This window comes from Canis lupus, chromosome 30, assembly GCF_003254725.2.
Source record: "Canis lupus dingo isolate Sandy chromosome 30, ASM325472v2, whole genome shotgun sequence".
Classification (NCBI taxonomy): domain Eukaryota; kingdom Metazoa; phylum Chordata; class Mammalia; order Carnivora; family Canidae; genus Canis; species Canis lupus.
In genome coordinates this window covers 39,859,628-39,872,672 of record NC_064272.1, presented here as the reverse complement: position 1 = coordinate 39,872,672, position 13,045 = coordinate 39,859,628, and the positions used below count along the sequence as shown (strand labels likewise).

The following is a 13,045-nucleotide window of genomic DNA, read 5'->3' as shown; positions in this document are numbered from 1 at the left end:
GGGGTGAAAACCAAGAGACAGAAAAGCATATCCCTCAAAGCTGCTTTTGCTAACCAGTGAGAAACATTTATAGAATGATAAAACGTAAAGCTTTCAATGAAAGACTCTCAAAAACTTCATTCTTGGGCAGCCCAGGTGGCTCAGCTGTTGAGCATCTGCCTTCTGCTCAGGTCATGATCCCAGGGTCCTGGGAGCGAGTCCTGCATTGGGCTCCCCACAGGGAGCCTGCCTCTCCCTCTGCCTATGTCTCTGCCTCTCTGTATGTCTCTCATGAATGAATAAATATATATATATTTTTAAATGAAGCAACTTGAAAAATGAAGTTATTTAAGCATTTTTTGTTTGTTAACTGTCTTCTGTCAACATTTTATTTTTTTTTATTTTTTTTTTAATTTTTATTTATTTATGATAGTCACAGAGAGAGAGAGAGAGAGGCAGAGACACAGGCAGAGGGAGAAGCAGGCTCCATGCACCGGGAGCCCGATGTGGGATTCGATCCCGGGTCTCCAGGATCGCGCCCTGGGCCAAAGGCAGGCGCCAAACCGCTGCGCCACCCAGGGATCCCCTTCTGTCAACATTTTAAAGAGCTAGCTATCATGCTAGTTTATTTTTGAGCTTGTCCTCAAAATTCGTTATTGTTTTGTTTATTTTTTTTAAAGATTTTATTTATTCATGACAGAGAGAGAGAGAGAGGCAGGGGCACAGGCAGAGGGAGAAGCAGACTCCATGCAGGGAGCTTGATGTGGGACTTGATCCAGGATCCCCAGGATCACACCCTGGACCTAAGGCAGGCGCTAAACCCCTGAGCCACCCAGGCTACCCAATAAGCATGAAATTAAAATTAGCCAATCAGGGATCCCTGGGTGGCGCAGCGGAGATGGAATCCCACGTCGGGCTCCTGGTGCATGGAGCCTGCTTCTCCCTCTGCCTATGTCTCTGCCTCTCTCTCTCTCTCTCTGTGTGACTATCATAAATAAATAAAAATTTTAAAAATAAAATAAAATAAAATAAAATTGGCCAATCAGTCAACATGCAGGTTCAGGACACTCAGGTGGCCTTGGGAACCTTAGAATTTGAACTTGGATTAAGACAGTTCCAGAAACACTGGTACTCTTAGCACCTAATGAAAGGAAACGAAAATATTCCCAGAGGAAGACACTATTAGTCTCAATTTATTCTTAAAAATTATTCAAATACAATAACCACAATATAAATAATTTTGACAGACTGAAATTATACAGTTTAACTTCTCTGACCACAGGGACTACAATTAGAAATCAGTAATAAGGAAATCTGGAAAATTCACACGTTTGTGGAAATCACACAATGCATTCTTGTATAACCAATGGGCCAAATAAATCACAAGAGCATCTCACACCTGTCAGAATGACTAAAATAAAGAAGACAAGAAATAAATGCTGATGAGGATGTGGAGAAGAAAGAATCCTTGTGTACTGTTGGCTGGAATGCAAACTGATGCAGCTACTGTAGAAAATTGCATGGAGGTTCTTCAAAAAATTAAAAACAGAATTATTATATGATCTAGTAATTGTACTACTGGATATTTACCAAAAAGCATGGAAACACTAATTCAAAAAGATTTATGCACCCCTGTGTTTTACTGCAACATTAGTTACAATAGCCAAATTATGGGAGCACCCCATGTGTCCATCAGTAGATGAATGGATAAGAAGATGTGCTTAAATACAAAAATGGAATATTACTCAACCATAAAAAGAATGAAATCTTGCAATTTGCAACAACATGGATGGATGCAGAGGGTATAATGCTAAGGAAAATAAGTCAGAGAAAGAAAATATCATTTGGTTTCACTTAAACATAGAATTTAAGAAACAAAAAATAAAGAAAAGTAGAAACAAGCCAAAAAACAGACTCTGAAGTCTAGCGAACAAACTGATGGTTAAAAGAGGGGAAGCAAGTGCAGGATGGGTGAAACAGATAAAGGAGATTAGGAGTACAGTGTATCATACACCTCAAAGTAATGTAACACTGTTATGTTAATTACACTAGAATTAAAATGAAATAATTGTCAAAAAAAGAAATCACAAGAGAAATTAGAAAATATTTTGAAATAATGAAAAGACAAAACTTACAGAATTTAGTGAAAGCAGTGCTCATAGGGAAATTTATTTTCCTTAAAACAAACAAACAAACCCACGAAGATCTCAAATCAGTAACTTAATTTTACATTTTAAGGAAGTAGGAAAAGAGCAAACCATATCCATTTGCCAACCCAAAACTAAAGGAAATTTAAAAGATTAAAGAAAAATCAATGAAGCCAAAAGTTGTTTTTTGAAAATTTCAACAAAATTCACAAAACTTTTGGCAGACTGAGGAAAAAAGCAAAGACTGAAATGACTAAAATCAAAAATATTTGAGGTTGTTCTAATGTTCTTAAAGAAATAAAAAGGATTAAGAATTTACTATGATCAACATATATGTGCCAACAAGTTAGATAACCTAGATGAAATAGACAAATTCCTAGAAACACGCAAACTACAAAAACTGATTTAAAAAGACATAGAAAATCAGAATGGATCTGTGACAAGTAAAGAGACTGAGTCAGGAATCATAAATCTCCCAACAAAGAAAAATCCAGAACCAAATTGGCTTCACTGGTGAATTTTACCAAACATTTAAAGAAGAATTAACACCAATCCTTCTCAAACTCTTCAAAAAAAAAAAAAAAAAAATAGTAGAGGAAATACTACCCAATTCGTTCCAATAGGGCAGTATTGTCCAGACACTTAAACTAGATAAAGACATCACTAGAAAACTGCAGACTATAGATGCAAAATTTCTCAACAATTATGAGTAGCATATAATGAAAAATTAAGAGGTTAAGAAGGAAACAAGACATCATAAGAAAGATCATGGAAAAACAATAGACAATGTAAACATATACTCAAAGACATGAAATACTGGGTTTATCAGAGACAGACTATTGAAATAATTATTTTTTTCTTTGTTATAAATAAAAGGTAAATTTTCAAACATCTGTAAATAACAAGAAATTATTAGAAAGGACACAGCAGATTTGAAAAGTAGGCTTTCTAAACTGGAAAAATAAAATGTGATTAAAATTATGAAATTAATGGATGGTTTTAAGAGCATATCAGAGATGACTGGAAAGAGAATAAAGTACAACAACAGAGAAACTAGGAAAAACAACTGTATTTACAAACCTCTGATTTATGATAGAGGAGATACCAAAGAACAGTAGGGAGAACTGGTCTTTTCAATAAATGGTGGTCAAGAAATTAAGCATCCAGCTGGGAAAAAGAAGTGAAATTAAACCTCTGTATCACAATAAACAGAAAAATTAATTCCATGGGGATAGCAAACTAAAAGTAAAGACAACACTATAAAACTTCAAGATGAGTATACAGAAAAAGATCTTCTTGACTCTGGAGTAGGAAGACAGTTTACAAAGAAGAGCAATAACTATTCATCATAAAATACTGATAAATATATCCACATTAAAATTAAGAACTTCTTCAAAAGAGCCAAAAGAGAGTAAAAAGAAAGCTGAATAATAAGAGTAGATACCTTTAATACATTTGAATGAGCTAGAGCTATTGTCCAGAGCATATGAAGAATTCCTACAAATTAGTAGAAAATTGGGCAAAAGATTTGAGAACACACAAGTCACAAGAGAAGAATTCAAATGGTCAATAAATACAAATAGGTGCCTAAATCGATCAGACAACAGAGATTCATAGTAAAACCACACAGCAGGGAGCCTGTTTCTCCCTCTCCTTCTACCACAGCTTACACTTTCTTTTTCTCTATCAAATAAATGAAATCTTAAAAAATATATCAGCAAACATTAAAAAGTCTGGTAATGCCAAGTGTTAGAAAACAAGAGCAATGGGACTTTTATACTCTCCTGGTAGTATGTTAATTGGAAAGCAAGGTAGCATTATCAAGAAAATTTTAAGATATACATACCTCATGACCCAAGAATTCCACCACCTAGAGAAATCCTTGCACATGAGTATCAGGATAGAACCAAACTTTTTCATTAAAAACAACCCAAGTGCCCGTCAATGGCCGAATGGAGAAGGTATCATTGTAGCAGGTGGTAAAATGATGTAGTATACAGCAACTGAAAAAAGCGTCTATAACATAAATTCCTAAATACATAATCCTGATCGAGGCAAGACACCAAATTAGAGAGTAGCATTCCATTCCATGAAGTTCAAAACCAGACATGTTTAAATGAACATATATTATCCATGGACATACTCTTAGGGAATCAAACTATAAAGAAAAGTAAGATAAAGTCAAAGCAATAGTTGTTTATTGAAATACTATGAATGGCAAAATAAATACGGATAGTCAGTGTTCTAGGATGTTAGCAATGTTGTATTTTTCAACTAATCACTGGGATTTTTGCTGTTATAATTATTCATTATTTTGTACAAATGTTAATTTTTATAATCATAATAGAAAATATCACAAATTGTGTAGAGGATGTTCCTATAAACAAACACTGTCAATATTCATCAAGTTTTTATAACTAATTCATTTGCTTTTAAAAGAGTCCTTTTCTGATGGGCCCTCAACTCTATGGTCAACTAATATTCGACAAAGCAGGAAAGACTATCCACTGGAAAAAGGACAGTCTCTTCAATAAATGGTGCTGGGAAAATTGGACAGCCACGTGCAGAAGAATGAAACCAGACCATTCTCTTACACCAGACACAGAGATAAACTCAAAATGGTTGAAAGATCTAAATGTGAGACAAGAATCCATCAAAATCCTAGAGGAGAACACAGGCAACACCCTTTTTGACTTAGCCACAGCAACTTCTTGCAAGATCCATCTAGGAAGGCAAAGGAAACAAAAGCAAAAAAGAACTATTGGGACTTAATCAAGATAAAAAACTTCTCCACAGCAAAGAAAACAGCCAACAAAACTCAAAGACAACCTACAGAATGGGAGAAGATATTTGCAAATGACATATCAGATAAAGGGCTAGTATCCAAGATCTATAAAGAACTTATTAAACTCAACACCCAAGAAACAATCCAATCATGAAAAGGGCAGAAGACGTGAACAGAAATCTCCCAGAGGAAGACAAAGACATGGCCAACAAGCACATGAGAAAACGCTCCGCATCACTTGCCATCAGGGAAATACAAATCAAAACCACAATGAGATCCCACCTCATACCAGTGAGAATGGGGAACATTAACAAGGCAGGAAACCACAAATGTTGGAGAGGATGTGGAGAAAGGGAAACCCTCCTGCACCGGTTGGTGGGAATGTGACCTGGTGCAGCCACTCTGGAAAACTGTGTGGAGGTTCCTCAAAGAGTTAAAAATAGACCTGCCCTATGACCCAGCAATGGCACTGCTGGGGATTTACCCCAAAGATACAGATTCAGTGAAACGGCAGGACACCTGCACCCCGATGTTTATAGCAGCAACGTCCACAATAGCCAAACTGTGGAAGGAGCCTCGGTGTCCATTGAAAGATGATGGATAGAGAAGATGTGGTCTATGGATACATGGAATATTCCTCAGCCATTAGAAAGGACGAATACCCACCATTTGCTTCTATGTGGATAGAACTGGAGGGTATTATGCTGAGTGAAGTAAGTCAGTTGGAGAAGGACAAACATTATATGGTCTCATTCATTTGGGGAATATGAGAAATAGTGAAAGGGCTTAAAGGAGAAAGGAGGGAAAATGAGTGGGAAATATCAGAAAGGGACACAGAACATGAGAGACTCCTAACTCTGGGAAACGAACAAGGGGTGGTGGGCGGGGGGTTGGGGTGACTGGGTGACAGGCACTGAGCGGGGCAATTGATGGGATGAGCACTGGGTGTTATGCTATATGTTGGCATATCAAACTCCAACAAAAATATATACAAAAAAAAAAAGTTGAGTAACTTACAACTTCTATTTTTGTAGGAAAATAAAATAGTTTTGCGAAAGAAAGAAAAGAAAGAAAGAAAGAAAGAAAGAAAGAAAGAAGAAAGAAAGAAAAGAAAAGAAAAGAAAAGAAAAGAAAAGAAAAGAAAAGAAAAGAAAAGAAAAGAAAAGAAAAGAAAAGAAAAGAAAAAGAAGAAAGAGAGAGAGTCCTTTTCCGGACACCTGGGTGACTTAGTGGTTGAGCGTCTACCGAAGTCCAGGGCGTGACCCCGGGGTCCCAGGATCGGGTCCTACATGGGCTCCCTGCAGGAGCCTCCTTCTCCCTCTGCCTGTGTCTCTGCCTCTCTCTCTGTCTCTCATGAATAAATAAATAAATAAAATCTTTTTAAAAAGGAGTCCTTTTCAAAAATAAAAATTAAAATTAATAAAAGAGACCTTTTCAGCAGCGCCTGGGTGGCTCAGTCAGTTGAGCATCTGACTTTTGGTTTTGGCTCAGATCATGATCTCAGGGTTGTGGAATTGACCCACATCAGGCTCCATGCTCAGAGGGGAGTCTGCTGGAGATTCTCTCTCCTTCTCCCGCTGCATTTCCCCCTGCTTGCTCATGCTCATTCTCTCTCTCGCTCTCTCTCTCAAATAAATCTTTTAAAAAAATTTTTTAAAGAGTCCTTTTTACAAAGCCACAATAAATTATTTCGAGACGACTAAAACAGTATGTTTTTATAAAAGCAAGCCTCACCATCTAAAGAATAATAGAAGTTATTTTGAAATCATTATTATCTAATTGTTTTGTTTTACTGAGATATAGGTAACATATAATAAAATGCAGATTTAGGTGTTCAGTTTGATGAGTTTTGGCAACTGCATACATTTATGTAACCACTAAGATAAAATACATGAACACTCCTTCATTTTCCTTGTTTCTTTTTAAAAATAGAAACCATATACAGATTAAACCTTTGTCAGATTCCTGAAGTGACAATTCCATTCCTTACACTCATCTAATACACACTAGTTGAAAAAGGTATAAGAAATATTTTCATTTTGCTTTGGGCTAAAGGATTTATTTGTCATCTTCTGTTCAAATATGGGTTTCATATAAGCTATGTGTAGTTATTTATCAGCTGCCATGAGGAAATAAATACATAAATTGAGAACATAATAAAATGAGGGGATCAAAATCAGAGGTTTCTATGATAGAATTCTTGAACTGAATAATTCCAACTGAAAATAAGAGAAGCAAAACCAAATGCAAATTGAAGGACAGGCAGTGTCTAGCAGGACCTGAACACAACTTTCTGAATACAATTAGATTGAAAAAGCTCTCAGGATGAGTGGTTCATCTCTGAGTCTAGGCATGTGTTACATAGCCATAAACCTCAGTTGGCAAAGAGCAGGGGAACAAAAGGACAGGGTTGGGAAGAGCTTGTACTTTTCTACTACCTTCCACAGTTATCTGCTGGTGGAATTTTGCAACATTATTTTTAAAAACACCAAAGAATGGCAGGGTTTGCTATAGGTATCAAAAAGTCAACTGTGATTTGACATCTCTCAATTCCGTTCAAATTATGATTGCTATCAGCTATGAGGTTTGCTTATTCAGTTTCAAGAGATTCACAGCTGAATCTCTAAGTTTGGCAGGATTAAAAAAAAAAAAGTTAGGAAAGGCAATTGGAAAAATTCCATGTCCAATCCATCTGCTTAAACTGTTTACTTACAGTAACAGCATACAAATGTCTCATGTTGCTGATAAACCACAGAAAGCTTCTGGGATGCTGTTACTATCCAAATTCAAATGTAATGTTTATCATCACAGAGTAATGAGAAAAGTCAATGAAAATACAAATCATGCTCACTTGGACCAAATTTAATAAAATGGCACAAACAAGGAAAATGCCTTTGCATATATAAGAATGTTTTAGAAACTCTTATTTGAAATAATCAAACATTTCTGCAACAAAAGGTTTTGGAGCAATTTATTTTAACTTGAATGTTAAATATGGTTTCATTGTGAAACATAACAAACATACAGGAAAGTGAGAAAACATGTAAGTACAAATTGAAGAATGACTGTAACACGAACATTGTATAATTGCCATCTGGTCAAGAAAAAGACTAGAAGAACTCAAGAGGCCACCTACATGAATCTTCCCAATCACCTTTCCCTCCCAACTCCCTTAATAATCATTATCCTGATTTTTATGGGAAATATTTTCTGTATCTTCTTTATAGTTTCCCTTCTACATATACATTCAAAAACAATATATGGACTTTGGTTATTCTTAGGCTTTATATAACTGGAACTGTAACAGTGTACGTATGTACATGTTTGTATACACATATACACACGTACACACATAAACACATATTTTTTTTGGTGACTTGTTTTGCCTACCTAACATTCTGAGATACATCCGTGTTGTTGACTACAACTGTAGTTCATTTTTCTTTTGTTGACTAATATTCTGTTATATGGATACACCCTAATTTATATATTTAGCTGTTGATGGATACTTGTTTTTTCCCCCATATCTGGTAATTATAAAAATGCTACTGACCATTTGTATATATGTCTCTTAGTGCATATATGCATTGCTTTCTGTAAGGTAGAGACCTAGAAGGAAAATATGATGTGTATGCCTGCAACTTTAGTTGATAATAACAAACTGCTTTCTAAAGTGGTAGCATTAACTTATATCATTCCAGTGCATGAGAATTCCATTGCTGTAGATTTTTGCCAATAGTTGGTATTGTCAGTCTTTAATTTTTGCCATCCTGATAAATGAATCACAGTATCACACTGAGTTTTTCATTTGGAATTTTCTTTTTCTGTTTTTTAAGATTATTTGAGAGTGAGAGAGGGCAAACCAGGGGAAGTAGCAGAGGGAGAAGGAGAAGCAAACTCCCCACTGAGCAGGAAGCCCGGTGAGGGGCTCAATCCCAGGAACTTGGGATCATGACCAGAACTAAAGGCAGATTCCTGACTGAGCCACCCAGGTGCCCCCAATTGTAATTTTCTGATTATTAAAGAGATTGACTATCTTTGCATTGGGAAAGCCTATTATCTTAACCATTTTCCTACTGGCTGTTCATCTCTTTTTCTTATTAACTTGTAAGAATTCCTTATCTACTCTGGATACTTTTTTTTTTTTTTTTTAAGATTTTATTTATTTATTCTGAGAGAGAGAGAAGCAGAGACACAGGCAGAAGCAGGCTCCATGCAGGGAGCCAGATACGGGACTCAATCCTGGGTCTCCAGGATCAACCCCTGGGCTGAAGGCAGTGCTAAACTGCTGAGCCACCCGGGCTGCCCTGGATTCAATTTCTTAATGAGTTATAAAGATCTTCTTTCATTCTATTGTCTTTTTATTATTTTTCTGGTGTCTTTTGATGAATAAAATTTCTGATTTTTAATGCAAATTTATCACTTCCCTATACAGTTAATTTCTTTTGTGTCTTTTCCTTGTCCTGTGAAAACCTCAAAGTCAAGAATATATTCTTCTTTGTTATTTCCTAAAAGTTTATTTTGACTTTTCACATGTAGGTCCATCTTAGAATATATGAATTTTCTCTTCATTGGGTTTATTCTGTTATGTGATGTATAGTTTTCTTAATTTTGATTGCTAAAATGTTCAGTTCTTAAATTTCTATTTTTTTCAAATGTGCTATACTTTTTAGAAAATAATATGTATATTCTTGAACACAGTAAGCATTTCCCTGTTGGTCTGTTTCCATTGATTTTTATCCATGCTGTCTTGCCTCTTTATATGCTTAATTATCTTACTCTGCCAGACACTGTATTTGAAATTTATTTTGTTGAAATAATTTGAAACTTAGATTGATATTATCTTCCTCCAGAGTAGATTTCCCATATACTTCTTCTATCAGGCCCCTGGAGGTGTTAGCAATCCAAGATTACTCTACTTTTTTTGTTTTTCGGCAATTGTGATTTTTTTTCAGCTGCTACCTAGATGATTTAAAGTTGAGCTGTGGTCTGTACAATGAATGCCATACTTCCAATCTACCCTTTCACCTAGTGCAGCCCTTTAATATCTCAGCCCAAAACATGGGGATTTTGCCCCAGGCCCTACCACCGATAGTCCTAGACTCCAACATTTTTAATCCACCAGTTCTGCAACAATGTCAAAAGTATTACTCAGATTCTCATCCACTTCTTTTGGATCACCAATTGTACCCAACCCCAAAATGGCATGTTCCCAGATCTCAGCCCAGTAATTCCTCACTACTTTGTTAGTCATTCAGTTCCAATTTATATTTTGCCTAACTTTATTAATTGGCATCAGTAGGAGAAGTGTTCTGAATTACCTACTCTGTCCAGAACTAGATATTTTCAAGGTTTTTATTTCTTTAAAAGATAAAAAACATAGTTTTATAATCTTTAACTGGTACTTAAAAAGCCTTGCAATTCTAGTTTCTGCTTGCTATTACTCATAATGATTTATTTACTTTTGCACCTCATTTTTTCGACTGTGGCTACTTGTTCTTATAAAATTACTTGACAGAAACTATCTGAGGCCTAGGATAAAGGTATTTTCTTTAAACAGGACTTGCATTTCTTTCTGCCAAGTTCCTATGGACACCCCTAATCAATCTGGGATTACTTTAAATTCAATTCACCATTTGAAATGATACAGGTGATGTGTATTTGGCCTGCAAGACCACAGCTGGATTATAGTTATAACTTCTGCACTATGCCAAGGCACTTTCTTTGTAATCTCTGAGAATGGGGTAAGAGGGTTCATGATTATGTTACAAAATAGGTTATGGTGGTCTTATCTTTATAAACAGAAAAAGTGTTAGATGTCATATCTTAGACAGCCCTTAAGCCTTTACTTTTGTTCCCTACCCCATGAGGCTTGCAAATCATAACTTACATTTGCCAGCCTGGCAAATGCTCTTGGGGGATTCAGTTATAATTGAATACAACTTCCTAAATTCTTGTTTTTTCTTTGACCTGGTAATTCCTCCATTTCTTCTTAGCAATTTGATGCTTTTAATAAAGTTACTTTAAATTTTCCCCAGTATTTTTAGATATTTTTGTTGGTAGAGTGGGTGCAAGTACTCTATCTAGACCACCATATTTCTTGCAGAATTGGGTGGAATTTGTTAAAAATTATAACATACGCAACACAGCTTACAAACTCTGTTTCTAAGCAAAATCAGAGAACCAGAAAGTCAGAAGGGACATGACACAAATATAAGTACTATAATTTTCATGCTTCATTAATTTCCTGATCTCTTTCATTGTAAGAGTATTTTTTTTCATTACAACAGTATTTTTATGCATCACAAAAGTTTAACCTGTTGGTTCTAAAGTAGTTCTCAGAACTTTAGAAAAAGTATCTAAGGAAAACCGTATCAAAGCAGTAATAGCAAGCATCACTGTGTTGTGATCTCAGTTAAGAGGATAAAGATCTCAAGATTCATTCCTCAGTAAGTACATGTCCAAATTCCACCGGTCCCACCCTTGTCACTTCTAGGCTGTCTTCAAATCCTTCACTGGGTACTTGGCTTTGGCTCTAATGATTTTGTTACTCCAGGCAGTTTTCCAAACAAAAAGGAATGGTTATTTACAATTCCTAGACTGAAATCATAAATATCAGCTGAATTACACTGAAATGTCAGTATAACACTATGAACAGAATTCCACATAAAGTGAGTCTGTCTTGGCTAGGTAAAAGGGATTTTAGTTATAAAAATAGCAAAAGGATCTTACTGTAGGTAAGTTTAGACTCTCAGGTGGTCCTGCAGTGTATACTCTGAGGACAGCTTTACAGCAAGGTTTCTGACACAGACCATTTAGACCGGGAGCCAGACTACATTTTTCTTCCCCAAATTATAAGGAATCAGTGGTATTGCAGTAAAATCGCCCCTTTGTGAATGAAATAACTTTACTTAGATTTTCATACTGAATACCTTTCTTATACAGATCATTTTACTTTTTCCTCAGAAATTCTGTGATTACTTCTCTAAAACAATATTCATGAGATAAGGTACACACAGTGGTATCTTCAAGTGAACCCTTTTTTGTTCAAGTATAAGTGCCCTTTATAAAAATAAAATAATCAGCATGTGCTAATTTTAAAATAGGGATTTTTTCAAGGTATTATCAAACCTCCAAACACTCCCATCTAGCACATGTCTGACAATTACCAGTTTCTGAACTCGCTGACACTCTGAAAGAGATGCGTCATACGGAAGGCTGACTCTTCGGGGCTCTGCCGCAATGCCTCAGTGAATACGCTGCTCTCAGTCCTACAGAGGATTGTGCTGTCTGATGGCAAAATGCAGCCGAACACTACCTTGTGAAGCTGGTCATTCACGTGCCCGAGAACGCAGTAATTCCATCCCTGAGGCATATGCCCTAGACAAGCACAACAATTCTCAAAATACGATCCTTGGACCGGCAGCGTCAGTGTCACCTGTGATATACAAATTCTTAGGACTCACTCCAGACCTACTGAATCAGAAACCCAAGGAGAGGTGTGTTTTAACAAGTCCTAAGTGATTCTGATGTAGACTAAAGTCTGAGGCTCCCCACTTTGGAGAAATGGGTTCATTTGCTCTGATACAAGAATGTTTGAGCAGCACTGTCTCTAATCGCTCATTTTCTTTCTCTCTCTCTCTCACACAAACCCATACACATTCAACTCCGAATGAATTCAATTCTGAAAAACAATGTCCTTGTCCGGAAAATGTATTAAAAAACTGTATTATTAGCACAATGAAGTACTTACTATACAACAGAGAAAATAAATAAAAAACAGCTACAATTATAAGCCTAAATAAAACTTACAATTTTACTTTTGATTGAAAAAATTACAGAAGTCTACAGTATGATATTTTATAAAGGTCAAATATGAGCAAGACTAAATAATATCTATTTAAGAATACATTTATGTAATAAAGAAATAAAGACATTAAAAACAAAGAAAAGATATCCTTTTAATAGAGTATAGTATTTCTTTCAGAAGGAGCAGAGGTAGGAATGGAGTGTGGAAGGATCACACTGGGAACTACAGATGTACTGGAAACAGTCTAGTTTTTAAGTTGGGTGATGAATTCACAGTGTGTTAGGTATTCATTACATTCAGGTTATTTTCATCACTACAGTCTTT

General features: G+C 35.8%; 1 protein-coding gene across 13 annotated transcripts in view; it reads right to left on the bottom strand.

The window, feature by feature from the left end:
• The window catches only part of SCAPER (S-phase cyclin A associated protein in the ER), a 435,057-nt gene that overhangs the window by 202,875 nt on the left and 219,137 nt on the right, over positions 1-13,045 (bottom strand). The gene's annotated exons all lie outside the window — the stretch shown is intronic.